Source organism: Palaemon carinicauda, chromosome 40, assembly GCF_036898095.1.
Source record: "Palaemon carinicauda isolate YSFRI2023 chromosome 40, ASM3689809v2, whole genome shotgun sequence".
NCBI classification, from domain to species: Eukaryota; Metazoa; Arthropoda; class Malacostraca; order Decapoda; family Palaemonidae; genus Palaemon; species Palaemon carinicauda.
In genome coordinates, this window is record NC_090764.1 from 52,964,430 (window position 1) to 52,990,920 (window position 26,491).

Sequence of the window (26,491 nt, forward strand, 5' to 3'; positions counted from 1 at the left end):
AGGTGGAACATGGAGTTTTTATGATAAAACAAAGTTTTATGAATACTTACCTGGCAGTTATATATACATAGCTAATAATCTCTATTTCGGCAGAATTTTTCTAAACGAGGCAACCGCCTTGTGGTGGTTGGGTGGTAACACCCGTTAAAGGGTGGTAGGAGGAATCATTCCCGTTTTCTGTTCTTCAGTTCATCTATGCCCGACCTGTCTCCTGAGGGGAGGTGGGTGGGCCTTCGAATGTATATATAACTGCCAGGTAAGTATTCATAAAACTTTGTTTTATCATAAAAACTCCATTTTTATGAATAGAACTTACCTGGCAGTTATATATACATAGCTGATTAACACACTTGGAGGAGGGTGATAGACAGTAAACATCGTTGGGGAAACAACCAAAAAAGCTGTAGGATAAATAAACACCTTGATTCCTTACCTGCTAAGGTAGCTGACTTCAAAGGTTCCTGCCTCTTGAGTCGCTTTCCCTTAGGAGTGTCAGCCAGGATGTGACCTGCAGTGCTGAAAACACTCAATCGAGTCTGTCAACAGGGTGAGACCAACAATCTAACTAGACTTCAGGACTACCTATTGCCCAAAATAAAAACTGCAACCTTACCAAACCAACCACCTAACATTTGCAAAGTAGATAAAAATTATCTAACTAGACTGAGGTGACTGTACACAAGTCGAAGTCCTCAGACAACCAATAAAAATACACCAACCTATGCACAAGTAAACAAAACTAAGGTTGAGGGGAGGTAGTAACTCCTTTGCCTAATACAGAAGCCGTAGCTACGTATGGGCCCAAGGTATAACATTTCTCATAATCCACCCTCACCTCTCTGAGGTAATGAGAGGCGAACACAGAGTTGCTCCTCCAGAATGTCGCATCCATAATTTGACGGAGCGACATGTTCTTGCGGTAAGCAAGCAAGGTTGCAATGGCCCTCACTTCTTGAGCTTGCACTTTTAAACGTCCGAAGTGTTCCTCCACACACAAGAGATGCGCTTCTCTTATCACTTCCCTCAGGAAAAAGGACAAAGCGTTCTTGGAAAGGGGCTTCTGAGGATCTTTCACAGAACACCACAGGGAGCTAGAAGAGCCTCTCACACTTTTCGTGCGAGACAAGTAGGTCATGAGGGCTCGTACTGGACAGAGAAGCCTCTCTTGCTCTTGACCCACTAGGTTGGTCAAGTTAGGAACCTCAAAGGTCCTCGGCCAGGGCTTAGAAGGGTTCTCGTTCTTAGCGAGAAAGTCTAATCTCAAGGCACAAACTGCCCCATTCAGATTGAAGCCTACCTGTTTTTCAATTGCATGGACTTCACTAACTCTTTTAGCTGTTGCTAAGGCCAAAAGAAAGAGGGTCTTCTTGGTAACCTCCCTAAGGGGACCCTGTGAGATGGGCTCAAATCTCTTGGTGCACAGAAATTTAAGAACCACATCAAGGTTCCAAGAAGGGGGCTTTAACTGGGTCTGCTTGGTCGTCTCAAAAGACTTTAAGAGGTCATGTAAGTCCTTATCGCGAGACAAGTCCAAGCCTCTATGCCGACAGACGGAAGAGAGCATACTTTTGTACCCCTTGATAGTGGACACAGCTAGCTTAGCGTCCTGCCTGAGGTACAACAAGAAATCCGCAATCTGGCTCACAGAGGTAGTGGATGAGGAAATCTTGTGCTTCCTACACCAAGCTCTAAAAGTCTCCCACTTGGACTGGTAGACCCTCTGCGAAGAGACCCTCCTCGCTCTGGCGATAGCTTTCACAGCTTGCGCTGAAAAGCCTCTCGATCTGACGAGCTTCTTGATAGTCTGAAGGCAGTCAGATCGAGAGCGAGGGGGTTTTGATGATATCTCTCGAAGTGGGGTTGTCTGAGCAGATTTGGACTTGCAGGGAGGCTTCTTGGAAAGTCCATCAACAAGTCCACCACCTCCGTGAACCATTCCCTCATCGGCCAGAACGGAGCTATCAGGATCATCCGTCCCGATTCGAGGAGGGCGAATTTCCTGACTACCAGATTGATGATCTTGAACGGGGGAAAAGCATAAGTGTCCATCCCCGTCCAATCCATCAAAAAGGCGTCTACTGCTATTGCCTCCTTGTCCGGAACTAGGGAGCAATAGATGGGGATCCTCTTGGATAAGTTGGAGGCGAAAAGATCGATGAGGGGTCTCCCCCACAGCCTCCAGAGACTCTGACAGACCTGTTGGTTGAGGGTCCATTCTGTGGGAAGGACCTGCCCTTTCCTGCTGAGCATGTCCGCCCTCACATTCTTCTGTCCCTGAACAAACCTCGTCAGCAGGTTTATCCTGTTCTCCTTCACCCAAAGAAGGAGCTCTCTTGCTGTCTCGAATAGAGACAGAGAGTGAGTCCCTCCTTGCTTCCTGATGTAAGCAAGAGCTGTGGTGTTGTCTGAGTTGACCTTCACAATCTTCCCAGACACCAAGTCCTTGAAGGCCTTTAGCCCCAGAAAAATGGCCATCAGCTCCTTGTTGTTGATGTGCCATCCCAGCTGAATTCCTTCCCAATAGCCTGAGACCTCCTTGCTTCCTAGTGTTGCCCCCCAGCCTGACTCTGATGCGTCTGAAAACAACACTAGGTCTGGGTTCTTCTTGTGTAAGGAGATCCCTTCCCCTAACAAGGTTGGGTCCAGCCACCACTTCAGAAGATTCTTGACTTCTGTTGGAATGGGGAAGGAAAAGGAGTCTTCCTGCATCTTTCTGTTCCACGTCTTCGAAAGAAAGTGCTGAAGAGGCCTTAGGTGGAGTCTCCTCAGAGAGACAAACTGTTCGAGGGAGGATAGAGTCCCCAGCAAACTCATCCACTCCTTCGCTGTGCACCTCTTCTTGTCCAGGAAAGTTCTGACTTTTACGAGACACTTGGTCTGTCTTTCCTGAGAGGGAGAAGCCCGAAAAAGAACTGAATTCAGAACTATCCCCAAATAGAGAATAGTCTGATTCGGTCTGATCTGAGACTTCTCCCTGTTGATGACCAGGCCTAGATCTTGAGCCATCATAAAAGTTTTCCTTAAATCCTCCAGACATTTCTCTCTCGATCGTGAACGAATCAGCCAATCGTCCAGATAGAAGGATATCCTTATCCCCTCCTGATGCAGCCAACCTGACACATTCGCCATTATCCTGGTGAAGACTTGAGGAGCCGTGCTGAGACCGAAGCAAAGAGCTCTGAATTGGAAGCACTTGCCCTGCATTACAAATCTCAGGTACTTCCTTGAAGTCGGATGGATGAGGACATAGAAATATGCGTCCTGCAAGTCGAGGGACACCATCCAGTCCCCTGGACGTACTGACGCCAGCACCGACTGAGTCGTCTCCATGGAGAACTTTGTCTTCTCCACAAATACGTTGAGAGCACTGACATCCAGGAAGGGTCTCCATCCGCCCGAGTTCTTGGGGACCAGAAACAGGCGATTGTAAAAGCCTGGGGAGGATAGATCCCGAACCGGTTCTATCGCCCCCTTGTCTAGCATTTGGTCTACAAGGTCTATTAGGGCCTTCTGTTTCCCCGGATCTGAGTACCGGGCTACTAAGGCCAGCGGAGCATCTGCGAGAGGAGGTTTTTTCAGAAAGGGGATCTTGTATCCTTCCTTGATGACTGAGAGGGACCAGGTGTCCGCCCCTCTCCTCTTCCAAGACTGCCAAAAACCTGACAGTCTTGCGCCTACTGTCTGGAGGAGACGAACTTCATTTTCTGGAGCGAGGTCTGAAAGAACCCCTGGTAGATCTTGGTCCTGATTCTTGCCTTCTCCCTCTAAAATCTGGTCTTGAAGTAGTCCTGCCCCGAAAGGGCTGCTGGAATCTTCTTTCCTCCCGTTTCGAAGAAGAAGGAGGGGCTGCCAAGGGCTTACGAGCAGAACGAGATAAAAGGTCTTGGATGGCTTTTTGGGCCAAAGAAAGCGTAATGTCATTAACCAGGGACTCGGGAAAAAGATGTTGAGAGAGGGGGGCGTAAAGAAGCTCAGACTTTTGTGCAGTGGTAACAGACCTAGAAGCAAAAGAGCAAAGCAGAGCTCTCTTCTTTAGGACCCCAGCTGAGAACAGCGCCGCCAACTCATTCGCCCCATCTCTGAGGGCCTTATCCATACAGGACATAATACTGGTAAGGTCCCTAGATCCTTCCATCTGGTCAGTTTTCCTTGCGAGAGTCCCAAGCGACCAGTCTAGGAAACTAAAAACCTCAAAGGCTCTAAAAATACCTTTGATGAGATGATCCAGCCAGAGAAGTCACCCTTGGAGGAGGAAGGCACTCCCAGACCCAAAGGTTCTCCAGTTGCATACCACATACCCGCTTTTGAAGCAAGACGAGCTGGTGGAAACGAGAAGGAAGTCTTAACTGTTTGTCTCCGCTCCTTCATCCAGTCATCAATCTTCGTGAGAGCCTTCTTTGCGGAGATAGACAGTTTCATCTTGATGAAGGCCGACTGTTTCTTGGCCTTCTTTCTGTTAAATTGGGACTGAGGAGATTGAGGGGCAGCAGGTTGGAATTCCTCTCCAAAAAGTTCAAGAAGGGAGCGAGAGAGAACTTTGTAATCTCCCGCAGCGTCAGCAGGATTATCATCGTCATCAGAAACATCCTCGAGGTCCTGATCCACATCTGCAATATCCTTCGAAAGAGAAGAAGGATCCTTAGAACCCGATAAGGGCAAATCATAGGCATCATCCTGCAAAAGACGGGTTGCATCCTGGAGTCCAGCGCTAGAAGAATCCTTGGGACGAGAGGCAGTATCGTCCCGAAGAGGCAGGGTGGTATCGCCCTGGGACCGAGAACGAGAGGCAGAGTCGTTCTGATGTCGAGAGCGAGAGGCGGTATCGTCGTGGCGGCGAGAACTAGAGGCGGTATCGTCGTGGCGTCGTGAACGAGAGGCGGTATCGTCGTGGCGTCGAGAACTAGGGTCGGTATCGTCGTGGCGTCGTTAACGAGAGGAGGTATCGTCGTGGCGAAGCGAACGAGAGTAGGTATCGTCGTGGCGAAGCGAACGAGAGGAGGAATCGTGCTGGTATCGTGAACGGGAGGCAGTATCGTCTTGGCATCGAGAACGAGAAGCAGCATCGTTCGATAAGGTATCGTCCCGGTATCGAGAACGAGAAACCGTATCGTCCTGGTATCGAGAAGAAGTATCGCCTGGCGAAAGCACACATTCCTCACCCTGGCGTAGAGAGGGAGAAGTTTTCTTTAAAGAAGAACTCCGTTCTCTCTTAGAAGCAGACTTCTTAATCGGTAACGAGTCGTCTTTACGTCTGTCAGACTGGGCGTGAGGGCGGCTAAAGGCTTGCACTAAAGTCAAAAGTTGTTCCTGCATGACAGACATAAAGGATTTAGCAACATCAGCTGGGTCTTGCGGCCCCGAAGGGGGGGGGGGGGCTGACGAATAACACTCGTAGAAGGGGGAGCATCTTCGGCAGTAGGCTTCGCCCTTTTCACAGGCACGGAGTCGAAATCATCCTCCGACGGACAAGGTTCATAACTGCTAGAACCGGGAGAGAAAGAACGAGACCGTTCGTCGCGGTTCCATCTCCTCTTAGTAGGTCTTGAAGCTTCAAACTTCCATTTACGTCTGGACGAATTCGGAGAAGAAAACAACACATCCGACACGTCTTTCCCGTGACGGTCAAGAGCAGCCTGGGAATCGACAACAGGACTGTCTGAGGCGACGGCTGACCGAGGGTACGTACCTCTCACCCCCTTTCGGTCATCGACATACCTTCTCCCTTGGTCCTGGGAGCTTGGTAGAGGTCTAGGCCTAGGGTAATGACAGGTTCGGTCAGTCGCCACCTCCACTGCACTAACACAAGCACTTTCACTTTCCTTACCTTTAAAGGCCTCCAGTTGTTCTTTAATGGCCTTCAACTCGGCCGCCAGGCTAGCGTACCGAGGGTCATCCGTAAATACGGAACCTGTAGGAGGTGCAGGAGTTACTACCTCAAGGGGAGGATCAACTTCCAAAGAGGAATCAATTATAGGTTCAATAGATAAATCTACACTAAGTTCATCTTCCTTACCACTAACAGACTTAGACTTAGACCTAGAAGCTCTCCTAACTCTATCGAGCTCTAGCTTACGCACATAGCGCTTCATAATCAACCAATCTTTCTCATCCAAAACCTTACATTCCCCGCACCTATTATCAAGGGCACAAACAAAACCCCTACAATTAGAACAAACGGTGTGAGGGTCTACCGCCATTTTCGGTAGTCTCACCTTACATTCCTCATTCCCAAAGATACGGTAATGACTTTTCACTCATAATGAAAAACAGCAAAAAAGCTAAGAGAAAACAAAAAACACGATCGCCAAAACCCCAAATCAGAGTACTTCACCAAAAAAGCAGACTGGTACACCGAGCAGGGAAAGCGAAGAAAAACTCTTAATGACAGACCAACGTGTTGTCGATCCGGCCGGCAGAGATGAACTGAAGAACAGAAAACGGGAATGATTCCTCCTACCACCCTTTAACGGGTGTTACCACCCAACCACCACAAGGCGGTTGCCTCGTTTAGAAAAATTCTGCCGAAATAGAGATTATTAGCTATGTATATATAACTGCCAGGTAAGTTCTATTCATAAAACCAGACTTTGCAAATTGGGTAAGATTCGAGCAATCTACAGAGTGGGCTCATGAATATATAAAGAACTTCCCACAACGACATCTGCCTCTATCACTAGACTTCAACAAACAGCTTGATGCTGCCGCCATTATATCTATGCCTCTGAAAAATTATTCAGGAACAAAGCATGCTGATGCCTGGTATTACAACAGCCGCAATGAGATGAACGCACAAATCAACCAAACAAGAAAGCTCTTCAGAAGACACAGAACTGAAGAACTTCATACTTTACCCGTCAAAATCATTAAACATACCTTAAAGTAACACTCGGGGTGAAAATAGACAAATGGTACTCATAGTGTCACGAAATCAACAACAATACATCTCTAGCAAAGATATGGGGCTGGTTCAATTAGATCTCCGGGATAAACAGCACATCCAGTCACACACCCAGACCCATTACCAAAAGCAAACAGAATTGTAAAATCTTTGCTGACAGAGCCAAAAGCACAAATCTTCCTCTGCAAACCATAATTAGACAGAGAACTCTGCTGCCTATCAGGAATACCATAACTGAAGCAGCATGCGACATGCCTAATGACACCGACAACCCCTAGACCATGAAAGAACTGAACACAGCTCTCGCAAAAGGAAGAAGAGACACTGCCCCTAGAGATGATCTAATCATCTACAGTATGCAAGGAATATGGGAAGTCCTGCGAAGGTGGTGTACTTGCACTTAATCAACAGAACACAAACTGAGAGACTCAGACCAATAACACGGAACCAACAAGACACGAAACCAGTCACCTACAGACCCATAGCCTTAATTAGCTGCACTGAGAAAGTCCTGAACAAATGGTTCTCAGCAGACTGCAGTGCAATATAGTCCGAAGCCAAAGCTAGCAGGAACACCGTCTTCCAAGTTAGGTGGCGATGTTGCCTGGCGTAATGGTTCATAGGGAGGTCTCTTAAGAGATCTGAGAACTCAAACCATGTTCCATGGAGGAGGTTTCACTTCAGACTGAGGACATTTAAGTTTGTAACTCCGTATGAGTAAGGAAAGTTCTAGCAATGAGGAAATGACCATTCCATTGACTCTAAGGGCGAGGCTTAAGGCTGTGCAATAGCCTTTAATCGCCGAGACTGAAAGGCATATTTCCTCACACAAATACATGAGGAACTCTGCTATTACTGGAATACTGGCATCAAGAGGAGAGATACCCCTTCACAGAAGACTTTCCACTTTGCCTGGTAGACTACTGCTGCTGATGATTTTCGCAGGTATGCAGACATCCTGCTCGCAACTTGTTGCAAAAATCCTCTCTGAGTGAGGAGATGCTAGATAATCTCCAGGCGTGAAGTTGTAGCGAAGGTACGGCTTTGTGGATAATGTTGGCATGTGGTTGTTTGAGTAGAACGTGTCGTGGAGGGAGTTCTCTAGGAGAGACTGTCAGGAGTTGCAGAAGGTCCAGAAACCATTCCTCATGATGCCATAGCGGAGATATGAGTCATTGAGAGGTTAACCAATGTTCTGGCCTTGTTGAGTACCCTCCTCATCAGACAGAATGGAGAAAAGGAGTAAACATCGATGTTGTCCCACCGTTGTTGGAATTCATCTTGCCAGAGTGCCCTGAGGTCTGGATCTGGGGACCAGGACAACGGGAGTCTGAAGTTCAGGGCCGTTGCGAAGAGATCCACAGTCGGAGAACCCCACAAAGTCAGGACTTTGTTGGCTACAAGATGATCCAAAGACTACTTGGTACTCACTACCTGTGATGCTCTGCTCAGATTGTCGGCGAACACAATCCTTTTGCCTGGAATGAAGCGTGCCAATAGTGGTATTGAATGAATCTCGGCCCATCTCAGTATCTCTACTGCTAGATGGTATAGGGGCTGCAAAAAGGTACCTCATTGTTTGTTGATGTAAGCCAGTACTGTGGTTTTGTTGTTCATCACCACCATTGAGTGGCCCATCAGGAACTGGTGGAACTGTTGAAGGGCCAGAAAGACGGCCTTCATCTCTAAGAGATTTATGTGAAGGTACTCTTCTGACACTGACCAGAAACCTGAGGTCATGTGGTGCACCATGTTGGGGCCCCACCCTTTTTTTGAAGTCTGAGAACAGCATCAAATCTGGAGGGAAGACGAGAAGATCCACTCCCTTTCGTAGATTCTCGTCCGACACCCACCATTCGAGGTCCGTCTGTTTCGCTGATCCCATGGGGATCAGGATGTCTGGGGAGTCAAAAGCCTGATTCCACTGGGACTTTGAGTCTCCACTGGAGAGATCAAATTCTGAGGCGACCGTTGGGAACTAGACGGGGCAGAGATGAAAAGTGCCTGAGAGGGCTGGAAGTTCTTCTCGTCTGAGAAAGGGTCTTGCGAACTTTCTCAGCCTCATTATCCTATCGTCTGATGGGAAGGCTTTGTGAAGATTGGCGTCTAAAATCATGCCTAGGTACAGTATACTAGTCTCTGCGTAGGAAGCAGGGAGGACTTCTCGAGGTTTACCATGATCCCCAGATCTTGGCAAAACCTCAGAAGTTTGTCTCGGTGTTGAAGAAGGGTTGACACTGAGTCCGCTAGGATTATCTAGTCGTCCAGATAACGGAGGAGGCGAATGCCAATCCTGTGTGCCCAAGATGACACTAGTGCAAACACTCTGGTGAAGACCTGAGGTGCTGTGGAAAGACCAAAGTACAGACCTTGAACTGGTAATTCCTGTTGTCTAGGCTGAATCCTAAGTACTTCCTTGAAGATGGATGGATTGGGATCTGGAAGTACGCATCCTTTAGATCCAGTCTGCACATGAAGTCCCGTGGTCTTACCGCTTGTCTGACTGTGTCTGCTGTCTCCATGCTGAACGGAGTTTGCTTGACAAACTTGTTCAGAGCTTTTTCACAAGAAAGAGTTGACTGAAGAAACCTGAGCACTCGTCAAGGACCTCCTAAAGAGCGCCCTTCTTCAACAGGGTCTGGACTTCTGCCCGGAGGGCTAGCCCCTTTGCTGATCCCATCGCAAAGAGTCTATTGAAACTGGATTCCTAATCAGGGGAGGGAGAGATGTTGTGAAGGGGACATGATACCCTGAACGAATCACGGAGATTGTCCAGGGTTCGGCCCAGAGTTGCTTTCATCTGTCCCACCAACTTAGTAGGCATCCCCCGACTGGTGGACAAGCGGGGGGAATGCCTTTCCTAGCGTTTGCGGCCTCTAGGAAATTTTCCTCCCCTTGAGGACTTGGTGCCTTTCCTGTCTTTGGTCGGATAGGACTTCTTAGACAACACTGTCTTTACTGCTGTCTTGTTCATCGCGGTTTTAACTGGACAGGAATGTTGAGAAGCTGGTGGTTTATAGGGCTAGGATGTAAAAGACATATGGAGGAGGGAGTCCTGGTGCGACTTCCTCCACCTCTCAGCAGCATGTTCCACATCCTTTGGTTCAAAAAGAGAGGATCTGTCTAGAGAGGAGTTCCTGAGCCTAGCGATCTCGGCATTCAGGACCTGCTGATGGAATCTCTCACTCAGCATCCCGATGTTTCAGGATGATGTTCGCTCATAAGTTCGAGGCTTGATGGGCAAGAAACTCGATGATGTGAGTGCCTGAGAGAAGGAAAGTTTCCAAAGCTTTCCTGGTGCGTTCCTTGGAGAAATCCTTGATTCACACCAGGAGTCCCAGGGTCGCCAACCACAGATCAAGCCAAAAAGTAGCTTGCATGGCATACCGTATATTTCCGCGTATAAGACGACCCTATATTCCAAAATTTAACCATTTAAAATGGGGGGTCGTCTTATACTACCGTTATAAAAATCACACCTTGAATTCTATGTCAGGTTTATCAGTAGGCCAGCCTAGGTTGAAGTGCGATAACCACCGACACACATGAAATGATTTACATTAATATATAAATGTATAATGAAAGTAATAAAACAATTTTTACCGTGTATATTATTGGCATATCTACAAAAATGGCATAAATGATAAATTCGAGGAATAATTCCAACTTTTAACGATACGAGCACAGCTGAGAAAATGTAAACATCGAGTATTGGTTGCGTTGTTAGCAACTTTTTCTCTTGCTAGCCTTTCAGTAGTGTTAATTACGATAGTAATAACATATAGGATATCATATTATTTATTTGTTTAAAAATTATTATTTTTAGCTGTAAATAACAATTTTGGATTACAAACGGTACAATCTTTATTTCTCAATAAAAATTACGGTACATTACAGTACTGCATTTTCAACCTAAAAATTTGTAAAGCTTTATTTCAATCAATATTAAACATCAAACCTGCGACATGTATAAATCTAACACCACTAAAACTCCTCACAGTTATCACCGTGTTTCGAAAAGCTGTTCGAACATATCACGAGATTTATCATATACGCCATCATCGTAAGGCTTCCAGTCTGGTTCCGGTGAGTTGACTTTGGCTTTGTCGTCGCATTCGTACAATAAATCGTCTTCACTGCCATCCATGGCATTTGAGATCCCGTATATTTAAAATTATTTTATGACACTTTCCACCTTTAAATTATCCTATGCTTTTATAACAAACTCGCAAAGAACATAAAAGAAGAAGAGAAAAGAGGAGGAACGGGCATTTCGTACGTGAGCAGCTGAAGAGCGTAAACAAAACAATGCAGGCTAGGTGACGTGTGTTCTAGGAAAACAATAAAGGATTTGTTTTGTTATTTCATTTATTTTTAATTTATAAGGATTCAATAAATAATATCATCATCTTTACATAACCTATATTTCATAAGATATCTGGTGTTGCAAAAGCTAGCCTATGCTATACATAGATGGTTTTATGATTGAGCAGTCGTCTTATATTACCGATATGAGATAAATTCATAAAAATGTGCTAAAATTTTGTAGCTCGTCTTATATGAAGGTCGCCTTATACGCGGAAATATACGGTACTTTGTAACCTTTTCCTGGTTGAGGATCTCAGCTGCCGAGAAGATGACCTGACGGTTGCAGAGCCTCTCAAGAGGGACTCCCTTGGTGAGCTCTTCCAGACTCTTCCAGAGAGTGGTGGAGTGAAAGAGCAGGAGGAGGCTCATCTAAAACTTCAAAATAACTCCTCTCCTGGACGCGAAGAGGTGGGAGAAGCCTGGTGGTAGAGCCGGACTGTTGAGAGGAGGAGAGTTTGGAGAACTGTTGGGTGATTTTTGCCCGGGCACTCTTTAGCCCTCGAGACCAGGGCAAGGCTGCACTCGTCTTAGAGGGCTTCTGAGTGCCAAAGCCCTCTCATGGGGGTATCTCCGGGTCGGTAAACCCGTTGAGTACCCTGATGAGAGTCAGGAATTGCCAGAAGGCATGTTCTGACTCTTTCTGCTCCCCCTCTGAAGTGGGACTGGCAGCAAAGTCTCCTCCTTCCACCCCAGTGAGCTCCTCTCTGGGTGGGTCATGAGCATCCCTAGCGTGACTGGTAGTTCCTGAAGGCCTGGACGTCCTTGAAGAGGACTTTGGAAGAATCTTGGAGTCCATTGATTCCTTCCGAGGAAGGAGATAGGACTCTAACATCGAGGGCCAGCTAGAGTTGTCCTTCCTGACTTCCGCTGGTAGTGGAGAATTCCCTGTGTGAGGAGAATTTTCCTCCGAAGGTGTTAGGGAGAAAATTCAAACCTCTCGAGGCTCCCTCAGCAGAGATGGGGCAGGAGAGCGTCTGGAGGGCAAGTCAGGAGAGACAGGCCTCGAAGGCCTAACAGGAGTCAGTTTTACCCTAAGGGATGTTACTGCATCTGAGACTCCTCTTTTTCTCTTCAAGGGAGAAGCAGCCAAGGTTCTTTGCTGGAGATCCGCTGGAGCCGTTGAATGTTGTGAGGTCTCCAAAGACCGAGATGATAACGCGCGGGCCCAAAGGCTTGCACAACTGCTCTGACCATGGCACTAAACCAAGGCTGTCTGCTGACAGTGGCACTGTCAGAGAGAGCTCCTGAAGAGAAAGGAAATAAAGAGTTCTTGTGAGAGGTCTCGACCAATTGTTGCGGTGGGTCCGTCTTTGAAGATGGAATCTTCGGAATCATGAACCCTTCTGTGGAACCTCTTCACTCCTTTTCCCGGCGGGCGCACTGTAATGAGTTTGTGGGAGGGGAATGGGGCAAAGGTGACCTGTCCAAAAGTTTGCCTTTCAGCTTTTTTTGACTCTTGCGCAAGTGAACAGGAGCACACTGTTGCGTTGGCGAGTGCTGGCAAATCAGGAAGTGCTTGTGCGCAAGAGAGCGCTGGTAAGTAGGCGAATGCTGGTGCGCAGATGAACGCAGGTGAGCACGGGAGAGCAGGCGAGTGCTGGCGAGCTGGAGAACGCTGGTGAGGAAGCAGGCGCAGGTGCGCAAGTGAGCGCTGGCAAGCTGGAGTGCGCTGACGAGTTGGAGAGCGCTGGCACACAGGAGAGTGTTGTCGCTGAGGAGAGCGCTGGTGCGCAAGAGAGCACTGGTGTGCAGGAGAGCACTTGCGAGCAGGAGAGCGCCGACAAGGAGAGCACAGAAGCACAGGGGAGCGCTGGAGTGCAGGAGAACATTGTCGCGCTGGTGCGCTGGCAAATGTAGATCAGCTGGCGAGCCACCAAATGCTGGTGTTTTGAACAGTGAGAATGACCTGGAGAGCGCCGGCGATTAGATCGCTGAGGCATTGGAGAGCGGTGATGTGCAGGAGAGCGCTGATGCGCTGGAGACCGTTGAAGCGTTGACGCGCTGGAGACCATTGAACAATAATTAAAGGTCCTACGCTACTACTTGTCGGTCTCGAGGAAGAGGCTGATCGAGTAGGAGCTTCGGAGGAAAGTCGGAAAGCGGAAGAAGATGATTTGGGTATTTTCCTTTTCGAAGAAATCTTCTAAGGAGAAATATCCCGTTTAGACTTCTTTTTCCGCCAGCGCCAAAACCTTCCCCACTGGAAGGCAGACCACTCAAGACACTCACTATACTTATTATCTCTATCACACCATTTACCTCTGCAGGCGGGTCAAAGGGTGTAATGATCGGTGTCCACGGGCGACATAAAGGTACCACAGATTCCCAAGGTCGGCAGAAGTCACCACACACACACACACTAACAAAGAGAAAGCACAAATAAAAGCAATTAATGGCAGTCTAAAATAGGCAAGGATGAAGAACAGCAATGACCATTCACCATCCGAGCTAAGAGCTAAGTGAGCCCCACTAACTAGCGGAATGGGTAGTTAAACCTCGTTAAAATCTTAATAGCTCGTCCTTTCAGCTTCACCAAAAGTAATAACCCCTAATAAATAGCGTAGGTTTGTATTCCAGCTACGAGATAAATTCTTTCTTCTACATTAGGAGGGTGTCGTCAAGGACCTCGTAGTATCTCCTTTGCTGGACACCCGGAGGTGGGAGGAGTTTCAAGGACGAGCCTGAACGGAGCGTTGCAGAGAAGTCTAAGAGCTTGGAGAAAACCTTCTGCCTGGCACAGTTCAACCCTTGAGACCAAGGCAAGGCTGCACTAAACTTTAGGGGCTTCTAAGTACCAATGACACAATAGAGGACCGTGTCTTTGCCCTCTTGAGGAGCCATCGCTAGGTCTGCCAACCCGTTGAGAGACCTCATACAGGCCAGAACTTGCCAAAAGGCATGTTCTGACTCTCTCTGCTTGGCTTCCGAAAGACTGACAGCTAGATCGTGGTCTTCCACCCAAGAAACATCATCTCGGGGTGAGTCGTGGTTAATGTAGCAGCTGGTCGATGGCCTGACACCCCTGCGGGTCTAGCAATCTTCGAAGAGGATTTCGGAATCATCTTGGAGTCCTCAGATTCCCTCCTAGGAGGGGAAAAGGTCTCCCTCCAGAGCAGAAGGTTTTGATGGAAGAACTTTCTACTGGCCACCCATCTGGGGAAAGATGGATTCCTCCGCGGGTTTTGATGCTGTTGTATTGCCATCGTGCAGGAATCCCTGTTAAGGGTGGACCGGAGCGAGTCTGGCAAGGAATCTTCCCTGCTGTGTACCTCTGACTGAGGTGACGAGAGAGGCACAAGAGATCGAGGAAGAGTTGAACCAGCGAGCCTAGGACTTCTCTTGGAAGGTCTAGTAGGGGTCAGCTTGATCCTGGTAGATGGTACCTCGTTAGGAGCTCCTCACTTCCTCTTCAGGGTAGACAAAACCGTGGGTCTTTGCATTGGAAGCGCAGAGGAAGACTACTCCAGGGGAATCCTGGGAGTCTCCGAAGGGCGAGAGGATGGCAATACCGAAGAGAAAGCTTCAGACAATGCCCTAACCAAGGCTCTGAACACCGGTTGCTGTCCAATGGTGACACTGTCTGACAGTTCCCTAGAGAAAAGAGAAGAGGAGTGCTGCAACGATATTTTTACTGTAGACAAGGATGATGAGGGTTGCTGCGCTGTGGTCTCTTTCCGCGCTGTAGACTCCTTCCGAGGAACAGGAAGTTTAGGAATTTTGAATCCCTGCTGGTTGCCCTTTTCTGCCTTCCAGGCGAACACGATGTTCTGCGTTTTCGGGGAGAAGAAGGGTGACGGCAAATAATGGAAAGGAGACTTGTCCTTCCCCGGAGGATGAGCCGAAGTTCGAGGAGACGATGGTCTGGTCGGCGGACTACCTCGCGACTTGCGGTATTCGTCAGAGCGTTGCCGAACAGGGGACTAATGGTGCCACTGTTGCTCTATGGGAGCACGTTTCCGTGCAACCACCTGACGGCAACTGCGAGAGGGCGATCAATGAACCGGGGATCTATGAGCTAGTGAATAACGAGTTGGCGAACGGCAAAAGGCCAGAGAACAGCGTTAAGCTCTAGCCTTACTCTCCTCTGAAGGGGAATGACAAGTCATCGGTGAGTGATGAGAGGGCTGGTAAGCAACCAAAGGGTGATGATGAGCTGGCGAGGGCTGACGAGATGGAAGAACATCAGTTACTGAGGCCCGATGAGCAGGAGACCAATGGGCTGTCAATTGGTGAGAAGGCGATCGATGGGTCAGCAATCAGCGAGTAGGCGATCCGTGAACCCTGGATCGATGAACTGGCGAACAGTGTGCTGGTGAACAGCGAGCCGGATATCGGCATCTAGCTGAATAAAGATCCTTGAATGGATGATCACCAGCAGGGGAGGATCATGAACGAAACCTCAATGGCGAGTCATGAAGCAGGGTTCATTGTTGAGCAGGGAAGTCCAGAGAAAGGTCGAAAACCAGAGGAGCTAGGAAGATCCTCCACAGAGGAGAGCTGCAAAGACGAAGCAGACGAGCCAAGCACTCGTCTCTCCATTGAGGGCGGAAGAGCGCGACTGAGGTGAAGAGGAGGCCAAGTTCAGCGAGGGCGGCGACCACGACAATGAGCCTCCGCAGGGGCAGGCAGAGGAGCAGGCAGATCAGCAGCAGGCCTCCAAAGAGGAGTCTCTATGAGCGGTCTCTCGCGAACAAAAGAGGTGGTCACTCGAAGGATCGGGAGGGGAAGCACATTCCTCGGTAGCCGATGAAGGAGTAGAGGAAGAGGCAGGAACGGAGTCCTCTGGCAGAGCAGCAGACGAAGCCTCAGAGACAACCATTTCGACCAGGGGCAAAGGGTCCACCTCTGACTCAGACGAATGCTACAATTTGCACCTTGCTAATGCAACTGCAACTTCAACAACACCTCCTTAGAAGGTGGACCAGGTAAACCTAGGGACAGCCACCCCTGAGAAAGGGGTGAAAGAGACAAGGTCCCCCTCGGGGGGAGGGGAGAGGCGAAGCAAAACTACCTCTCGAGAACCGAGCTTGACCAGGAGTTAAGGGGCCTGTGCTACTACTCAACGGAACCCCAGAGGGAAACGCTCATGTAGAAGCTTCGGAGGAAAGTCGGGAGGCAGAAGCAGCAGCTTTGGGTTTCTTCTGCTTCGAAGAAACCTTCGAAGGAGAAGAGTCTCTTTCAGACTTCTTACGCCGTTGCCAAAACTTTTCTAACTGGAAGGCAGACCACTACTGACACTCAAGGCACTTACAATCCATGTCACACCATTGCCCCCTACGAGCCGGACACAAACAGTAGGGATCAGTATCTTTGGAAGACATGACAGTACCACAGGAGCGGCCCTCGGGTCCAAAGCAGGTACGCATGACCGCCTAGCAAGGGCACAAACAAACACAAACTGAAAGAAATGCACAAAAAGATTAACAATGACAGTTCAAATGGAGAGGAGGAAGAGCGGTAACACCCGTTCTCCAACTGAGCTAAAAGCAAAGTGAAGCAGAGTCACAGGTGTGCGAGTGAGACGGGTATGTACTAACGGCGGCCCCCTGCTAACTAGCGAATTGGGTGGTTAACCCTCGCTAAATTCTAATGGCTCGTCCTTTCAGCTTTGCCGAAAGTAATACCCCTATAAATAGAGTAGGTTTGTATTCCACCTACAGAACAACTGGCTTTTTGGCTTTGACCCAGGGATTTCCCTCTATGTGTGTTAGCACATGATAGATGGAAACCCTACACCTCACTAAAACCTTGCTATGCATGGTCTGCGACCTACAAAAGCTGTATGTTTGTGATACTAGCAATGGGGCTGTCAAGGTAAGAGTTCTTTCGAGTCATAGGAATCGTCCAAGGTCACCAAGACATTCCAAATACCACTTCACAAGGGTATGGGGACATATTGACACAATACCAAGTTACACAAGGACACAATGGTTTACATGCAGTTGGTTGAGGTCAGCTGTGCAGAGGACCATGGATGCTAATTTCCCCAAGAGGGGAGGATGAAGAAAAGAAAGAGCCTTTCATTCTTATTCACTCACTCAGACTAAAACTGGGTAACCAATGCCCTCAACCTCATGCTACTTGTCCATCAAAGAACTTGAGGTGTTGAACCAGTTGTTGTGCAGCCACCACAGGACCGATAGAGAACGTATCGATTCTCCTGTCTGTTACATCTTGCAGGTAGCGGGCGGTTAAGGTCGTTTGATGCTTCCACAAGCCCGCTTGTAGAACCTACACCACAGAGTAATGTTTGAAGGCCAGGAGCATAGCAATGCCCCTGATGTCGTGTGTTATATGTCGAAGTGTCGGAGGAGGATCTGGATTCAGTGCGAGTTCAATGACTATGTGAATCCAGGCAGAGTTGGTGTTCTTCGTTATCCTCCTCTTGACCTTCCCCCGTGCTGATGATGAGTGTTGACGACACTCGGGGCGAGCTCTTGTAGTTTCTTTAAGGAGGGGCCTCCAGTTTCTCTTTGGCATAGTAACCCTTGATCTGGATCATTGGTTATGTGAAGGACTCCCAGACCAAAGGGTTCGGATTCCGGGATCTGAGCTGCCAGAAACTAGGTCAAGCATTACTTGGCCCTTCGTTGTGAATGAGAGACGTTAAGGGTGTCCCATGGGGTTCACCGATCTTCTTGGAAGAAGTCAATACGAGCGGAAGACCTGTCTCAAAGTCCGGAGACTTCTGCTGCTTGGAGACCTGGAACGAGGTCTCCTTTTTGACTTAAGAGTCCGTCAGCTCGAAACTCTGTAAGCGAGGCAATGCCAACGTGGAGAAAGGTTAATTCCTTCCAGTCTGAAGGCGAGGCTCAAGAACTAGCGGTGGCCTTTCCTTGCCGAGACCAAGAGGCGCTTTCCTCCCGATGGTAACCGAGGAACACCCCTAATGCTGGCATAATGGTGTTGAGGGGAGGGATACCCCTTCTATGACACCAACTTACAGTCCACTTAGCCTGGATTGGATGAAGCCAAAGATTTATCCAGGTATCCAGACATTCTCTTTGCAACCTATTGGGGGAGAGACTCCCTGGGAGGGGGTTGTGAATCCAGATGCAGGGGAGGAACAGATTCAGGGGATCTGCCTCCTTTTGTAGTAGGAACAAAATGAAGGTGAAGAACATACATTAATGAGGGATGAACGTTAGCGAACATGTAGGATTCTATGAAGAAACCTGGCAACATGTCTGCAGTTTCTTTGAAGTTTGCAAGTGATGAAAACTTTAGGAGCCAAAGACACCCTGTTTGTGAGAAACAAACGAAACCCAAAAGGCAAGAGGGGTATTAAGTGCCAAGGGTAACCATCGTGCATTACCCCAGGTCATCGATGGAGAGTGCTGGGTTAGGTTCCCAGAAGGAAATCTGTGTCAAACTCGTTCAACTCTACGTGGGAGGGCTATCGAAGTACTGTGAGCCCAAGAGAGAGGTAAGAAGGTTATCTTTGTCGTCTAGATGGAAGCATTCTCCTAAGAGAGATTCTCAGGAGCAGCTCCTTAAACTCTACATGGGAGGGCTACCAAAGTAGTGTAAACCCAAGAGAGAGGGGAGAAGACAATCTTGAGCTGGCGTAATGATGAACACAAGCTAGTGAACGACAAGTAAGCGAACACAAAGTTAACGAAAAGAGAGCTGCTGCCTGTCAGGAATGGCGAAAGAAGTGTCAATCGATGCGATCGGTAGAAAGCTGGAGATCGTCTAGTCATTGAATCAGCGATTGGCGAGCTGACAAATTTGAGATCTAGTGAGACCTACGAGCAGGCGATCGGTGATCGGCATGGCTATCAACAGCCAGGGCCACCTCACTAGGGGAAGCAGCAACGTCTCTCACGGAACGAGGTTGGCCGGGGGTTAAACAGCATACGCTACTACTCGATGGCTCTCCGAGGGGAAGGTCGGTAAGAGGGAGAAGTAGTCTTGGGTTTCTTCTGCCTCGAAGAAACCTTCAAAGGAGAAGAGTCCCGCTTAGACTTCTTCTTTCGCTGATGCCCATACCTTTCCCACTAGAAGGCCGACCACTCCTGGCATTCATCACACTTATTCAATTGGTCACATCGTTCGCCCCTCAAAATAGGACAAAGGCGGTGGAGATCGACGCCCACCGCGAACATGAAGGTGCCTCAGATGCGGCCCTCCAAACCAGGGCAGGTACGCATGGCCGGTAGAGGAACTCGGCACACACACACACTAGAAAAAGAAAAAGACTAAAGAGATTAATGGCAGCACAAACAATGGAGAGGAGGAACAGCGGTAACAACCGTTCTCCATCCGAGCCAAAAGCAAAGTGAAGCTCAGTCACAGGTGTGTGAGTGAGATGGGTAGCTGGCTACCCCATACCCGCCTCGCTAACTAGCGGGATGGGTAGTTAACCCTTGCTAAAATTCTAATGGCTCATCCTTTAAGCTTTGCAGAAAGTAATACCCCTATAAACAGCGTTGGTTTGTATTACAGTTACGGAACAAACAAGAATTACAATGAATCAATTCAGCTGACAAAACCAACTACAGTACTCAGGAGAACCACTCAACCCTCCGGCAGGAAGGGGGTTCCCCAAGGGGGTGCGGACAAGCAAAGGTAATACGCAACCTCCACCGGCAAGAAAGGGCGAAGGACCACCATCCCAAGGAGAGCGGAGTCGAAGCAGAAAAGTTAAATTACAGTACAAACAGTTATTATTTCACTTGATTAATAAAGAAAAATATTCAGAAGCGCAACCTAACCTACGAATGGGAAAGGTGTTCCCCTGCCGAGGATCAGCTGGCCGCCCACGTAAAGTGAGCGGTGTTATTAGTGAGAAAGAGCAAGATCAAAATCAAGCTCTGTGAAGGTTGTGTGACGAGCCAAGAGAAGTTGTGACTCAAAAGCGGAATGAAAGCAACCAAGTCACAACCTACTCTTGGCTCGTTCCATCGGTGACCCCGAAAGTCGACTCGCTCCTCCCGCCTTGCCCCTCCACACTGTTATTATGGCTGCCCCCCCCCCACACACACTGTTACTATACCTCCCCTACACTGTTACTATGGCCGCCACACTGAAACTTTCGTCGTTCGCCAGCGGAGAGGTGTTTGCTTGGTTTCAGCACGCAGAAGTCCAGTTCCGCATCATGGGTGTGACTCGCTCAACCACCAAAGTTGCAAGCAGATTCCCTCTAAGAACACGTGGGGGGAAGGGCAAACTTAACATCCGAACAGAGGAGTATCCGGCCTACGGGATGTCCGTTGTCCAAAGGAGGAAGGTCGAAAGGGAAGGTTCTCCGCCCTTGAGAACTTGCTGCACTATGCCGTCACATAAACAAACATTCACTGTAAAGAAAGCTTTAAATATACTGTATATAAAGACAAAGAATGTTTTCACACCGGTATATACTTTACTGTATAAAAGAAAAAACATAAGATTAAAAAGTCAAAAGGCCAGTCAGTTGGAGAAGGGAGAGAGACGATAGTTACATTCATGTGTGTGTGTAAGTTGGGGGAGCCACTACCACCCCCCCAATAAATAGCGGTATGGGTGGTTAACCCATGCTAAAAGTCTAATGGCTCGTCTTTCAGCTTCACCGAAAGTAATACCCCTATAAATAGCGTTGGTTTGTATTCTAATTACAGAACAACTGGCATTTCACACGTCAAAGGGAGCAGATGTAACCGTTTCACGAGTGATTGACGGTGAGCGCGGAGGAGGAAGCCTAGGGGGCCTCTGTAGCGCTGTAGGGCTACAAAAGCTCGCTGGAGGCTGAGATGGAAGCCTCAGAATGGGAGCAACGCTTTGTGTTGGTTAGCGTTGCGTAAACGGGTGACACGTAGGCGAACGCTTCCCTAGGATACTCCAACCTGTAAAGGGAGCAGGGGGTAGCCTATAAGGACGCATTTCTGAAAATTGTCCTTCAGTAGGTCCTAGTTTGTACGTAGGTCATCTTGGAGACGGAGCAGCAGGCGATTGTCAAGTTGTAGAGTGCCACGCAGATCATGAGAGCGAGAGCCTACGACATTCTCGTAAAGAGGATCGTCTCGATCGTGATCGTGAACGTTGTGCTCGTGATCATGAGCGCCCTGCTCGTGATTGTGATTGCCTCGCTCGTGATTGTGAGCGTCTTGATCGTGAGTGCTTTGTTCGCTATCGTGAGCGTCTATTTCGTGATCGCGAGCGTCCAAATCGTGATCGTGAGCTCTTAGCTTGTGAATGAGAGCGCCAAGATCGTGTTGACCAGCGATTTCTTGATTTTGAGCGCTTAGCTAATGAATGTGAGTGCCTTCGTAATGAAGAGTGTCAAGATCATGATGATCTGCAAACTCTTTGATTGATCATCATCATTATCGGATCGTCGCCAACGATGACCCGAGGGTGATAGTCCACGAGGACGTGCGGATGAGTTTCATCCACACAATCGACAAGCAGTTGGATTGCTAGCTACCGGATGATTATCCTTCCCAATTTCCGCTGCAGGCGAGTGTACAGCACGCGAGCTGGAACCTTGCCTGTGAAGAAAAAAAAATGCTGTGGGTTAGGTGAAGACGGAGACTCAGGATGAAAAGAAGACTTAGTCATCAGCAGGAGGCCGTCAGATGGGCAAACGAGAGCGCTGATCTTGTAAATGCATGGAAGGGCCAGGAGAGGGAGAGAGATGGACCTCGCAGACATCAAGGGTATCAGCTGCCGAAGCAACTAACAAAGGGTCTCTCCGTGCCCCACACTGAAAGAGTTGAAGATCCTTTGTATATCAGCGGCCAGTTCCTCCCGCATGGATCAAAAATAGGCACCAACTAACCTAAACTTTCCCACCTAACCTAACCTACAAGCCGTCTCCTTACCTACTTACCTAACGGGGGGAGAGGGGGCTAATGCCCCCTTCGACCCTCCCTTATAGTGTACTGCCATATTCTAAGTTAGCCATAATAATACATACAGGTGGCAGCTATCATACATACACCCCGGAGCTGAAGTAGAGCTTCTTGGAAAGGAGTGCAGACAATCTCAGGACCACTCAAGCCTGCAGCACATCTGAAAGGGAGAATGGTTCCCCAGTGGCTGGAGGTGAAAGTGCTTCTCTGAGGGAAGCAACAACCCCCCTAGTACGCAGAGGTTGCCACGGAGTTAATTGGTCTGTGCTCCTATTTGACTGGCCTCCAGACGAAGGCAAGTGTGGAGAAGCTTTGGAGAAAGATCTAGGAGTGCATGAAGAAGAAGCCCGAGGTCTTTTCGCCCCTGAGGAGGACCCTGGGGGAGAGAGATCTCTCTTGGCCTTCCACTTCCTGCAACATCCAAATTTCTCCAACTGAGAGGAAGGCCATTTCCTACAATCTCCGCAGGGCGAACCCTGCTCACAGCAACACCCCCTGCAGGTCGGGTCAGTATCCACCGACGACATGAAGGTGCCACATGAGCACCCTTCTCGACTAGGGCAAGTACTCATAAGATAAAACCCCGAGTTCCCACTGGAGGTCCCCCATTATCGTTGAATATAGATAAATACAGTAGACCCCCGCCATATGACATTAATCCGTTCCGGAGTTGGTATCGTGTGGTGAAAATGTCGTATGGCGGGCAATAGCATAGCTAATGCGTGCAAAACCCACAATAAAAACATCAAAATTTTATATATATATTAAAAATTAGTAACAAAATAGTATAGTAAGTACTTACAGTATCTACCTTTGGAGTGACGTGACTTGAGCTGGTAGTGGGTGGAGGCAGAGGGGGGAGGAGACGGCACATATAAAAACATATCAATGCTAATTATGTTACACTTAATAAATCTATTCTTAATAAACACTTAAAATTAAAAATACTTTTTTTTTTATTATTTTTGCCTTATGATTTTTTTTTTTTAGAACTTAATTTTATACAGTAGCACTACTTCATCTTGGCTTTACTCTTTTTTTAGCTTTTTTACTAGAATCACTTATATCATCTTTGCTTTCTGACACTTCTCTTCTGGAGAAATATGTATCCAAAGAAGCCTGTTTCTGATGACTCCTCAGAATATTTCTAAAATGACTCATACACTTGTCATTAACTCTCTCCTTAAGACGACCTGTGTGAAGCTTTTCTGGGTGTTTTTTTTTTTCAATGAATCTCAAAATGTTTTCATAACAACCGATAGCTCCCCTTATTTCTGCCGATGTCGTTTTTTCAGTCTCCCCCCCCCCCCCCCGCCCGGGTCCTCGCCACCACTAGAGTGGTGCTCTTCTTGAATGATGGTCAACTGCATTGCCTCCAACTCCTTCAAGTCTTCAGTCGTAAGCTCCTCCCTGTGCTCCTCGATAAGGTTATCGATGTCAGCCTCATCGACAACAAGACCCATGGACCTCCCAATTGAAATTATTTCCTCAACATCACCCTCAGGGGCAGGATCATCAACGGCCTTATCTTCAGTTGAGGGTTCGAAACCTTCGAATAGCGTTCTACCACAACAGCTGGCCACAGTGTCTTCCGTGAGGAGTTCCAGGTGCGCCGTGAAACCTCATTCCAAGCTTTATCGATCATCTTCAGGCATTGAACGATGTCAAAATGCCCCTTCCAAAATTCACGGAGGGTGAGTCGAGTGCTTTCGGTCACTTTGAAGCATCTTCTGAACAGATGCTTCGTGTAAAGCTTCTTGAAGTTGGCAATCACTTGCTGGTCCATAGGCTGGAGGAGAGGGGTGGTGTTGGTGGCAGATAGAGAACCTTGATGAAGGAGAAGTCAGGATGTATGTTGGCTTCGAGACCAGGAGGGTGAGCAGGGGCCTTGTCCAGTACCAGGAGACATTTTAGAGGAAGATTGTTCTCTTCTAAATATTTCTTGACAGCAGGACCGAAGCAGATGTTTACCCACTCAATAAATATTATCCTCGTGACCCAGGCCTTGGCATTAGACCTCCAAAATACTGAGAGCCTATCCTTCGTGATATTTTGTGCCTTGAAGGCACGAGGATTCAAGGAGCAGTACACCAGTAGGGGCTTAAGTTTTAAGTCGCCACTGGCATTTGCACAAAATGCGAGGGTAAGTCTGTCCTTCATCGGTTTATGGCCAGGAAGTTTCTTTTCTTCTGCTGTGATATGTGTACGACGGGGCATTTTCTTCCAGAAAAGGCCAGTTTCATCACAGTTAAACACTTGCTGAGAAATGTAGCCTTCTCTAGAAATTAATTTCTCAAACTTCTTGAGGAATTCTTCTGCTGCTATCTTGTCAGAACTGGCTGCCTCTCCATGCCTGACGACTGAGTGAATACCAGTCCTCTTCCTAAAGCGATCAAACCACCCATGAGAAGCCTTGAACTCTTGGGAGGCTTGCTGCGACGTTCCTTCGTCTCCACTGTCTCTCTGGGCTTCCACGAGATCGGCGAAGATGGCGCTCGCCTTATGCGAAATTACCGATTGCATGAGAGTATCACCAGCGATTTCCTTCGCTTTAATCCACAGTAAAAGGAGTCTCTCCATCTCGTCGTTGATTGAGGTCCTTCCACTGGCAAGGACAGTCATGCCTTTAGAAGACTTACTTGCTTTAATGGCTTCCTTGTTTTTGATGATTGTACCAATCATTGACTGGTTACGGCCATATGTACTAACGAGGGTAACGATGCCCATGCCTTCCTCGTATTTATTTATTATCTCCAGCTTTGTTTCCATAGTAATCATCTTCTTACTTCTCCCTTTAACATCACTAGCAATCTTGGGACCCATGGCTAATGAATTTAAGTTGGAATTTAGCACTAAAATGCACAGAAAATACGATATCGCAAGCACTCACACGAGATCAAGTCTTTACGAAACACACACGAGATTCTGAACTGAGCGCGTTATCAACAAAGAGAAAGAGAGAGGCAGCATCTCTCTCAGGCATTGTGGGAGGGATTTCGGCCAATAGCGTATCGGCATCTTAGTGACGCCGACCAATAGCAGACCAGCTTCTTAATGGCGTATGAGTGTGGTGGTAGGAGGAGTGACTCGCACAGTCGTACAAGTACCGACCGCCAAGTTTGAATTTTGGAATTCGATGCCGTAAGGTGGGGAAAATGCCGTAACAAGGGGACGAAAAAACATTGTATTCCACACCGTAACGTGAAAAAAAACGTAAGCTATGGACGCCGTACCCCGGGGGTCCACTGTATATACATTTCTGAAACTATTCATTTGCGACAGGAACGAGTGTCATTTTCGAAGAGCGGAATTTTTTATTATAGAAAAAAAAAATAGTTTTTTTCCTAGGTTACATTGCCCTGTAATACAGTACAATAATACCGGAGCATCAAAGAAGGAACTGTCATACCTGAAAAAAAGGAAAAAGAATTGCATTAAGCGAATAGTCTGGCCAAGCCTTGAGGAGAGAGCAGACATGTCAGGTCTCAAAAAGCCAAAATAAAAAAGTGACAACTGTGACATAGTTCAACGATGAGTCAGTAGATATAGGTGGCTGGGTAACAACCCCCCCCCCCACACCACCCTTCCCACCCATTATAGTGGTTAGGTAGGTTGTCAACTCGCATTATAAGTCTAATGGCTAACCTTCCAGCTTCGCCAAAAGAATATCCATATAAATAACGTAGGGTTTGTTAGTGAAGGAACAACTACCACTTATTCTGTACACCTGGTTCTACGCATACCGGTAGTTTTACATTTTTGCATATTTAAACTATTCATAATATAATGCCTGTCCATTCTAAATTCCTATGACAAGTAGCTAGTTAAGTAACTCGATAGAAAAGTGGAAAACCTTTGTAATAGACATTTTCTTTCTTCCATTTTACCATTTACAGTAGACCTATAATTGTTACTTACCGACGGTATGCTTCAGTAAACGGAAATTACCTAATGTCGATTAGGAACGACAGCTAAGTTGTTGTATAGGTTACTTGTGTTGATCCTAGACCTAGTCACTGGTTCCTAAATGCTCATTACTCCGCAAAATACGTTTGCGGCCACTCTATCACTTTATGGATAGGCGCAAAGCTTCTAAGCTTATTCTTATTATTGTAATTAAGCTTATTTTACCTGTACCATAAATGAATTAATGATGAAATTCTTAATTTTTACTTTTATTCCAATCTATCTTGAAATCAGCTTAGATAACACCTTTTATCATCAGTTTGGCAACCTATTGCGGTCAGTTTGGACTTTTTAAATTCTTCATTCAAAGGCCTGGGATTGCCCTACTAAAGTTATAAATGCGACCAGATACCTGCTACGGTTTTGCAACGTACCTACACTTTTGTCTAGTTTCATTAACTGTCTTATTTTTTGGCATGAAAATAAA

General features: G+C 47.6%; 1 protein-coding gene across 1 annotated transcript in view; it reads right to left on the reverse strand.

Annotated features, from left to right (window-relative positions):
* Nucleotides 1–26,147, reverse strand: part of LOC137631785 (fructose-2,6-bisphosphatase TIGAR-like) — a 135,330-nt gene extending 109,183 nt beyond the window's left edge. The window contains exon 1 of the mRNA XM_068363744.1: nt 26,017–26,147. The gene's annotated coding sequence lies outside the window, so the exon portion shown is untranslated. The remainder of the gene's footprint in view (nt 1–26,016) is intronic.
* Nucleotides 26,148–26,491: the final 344 nt, after the last annotated feature.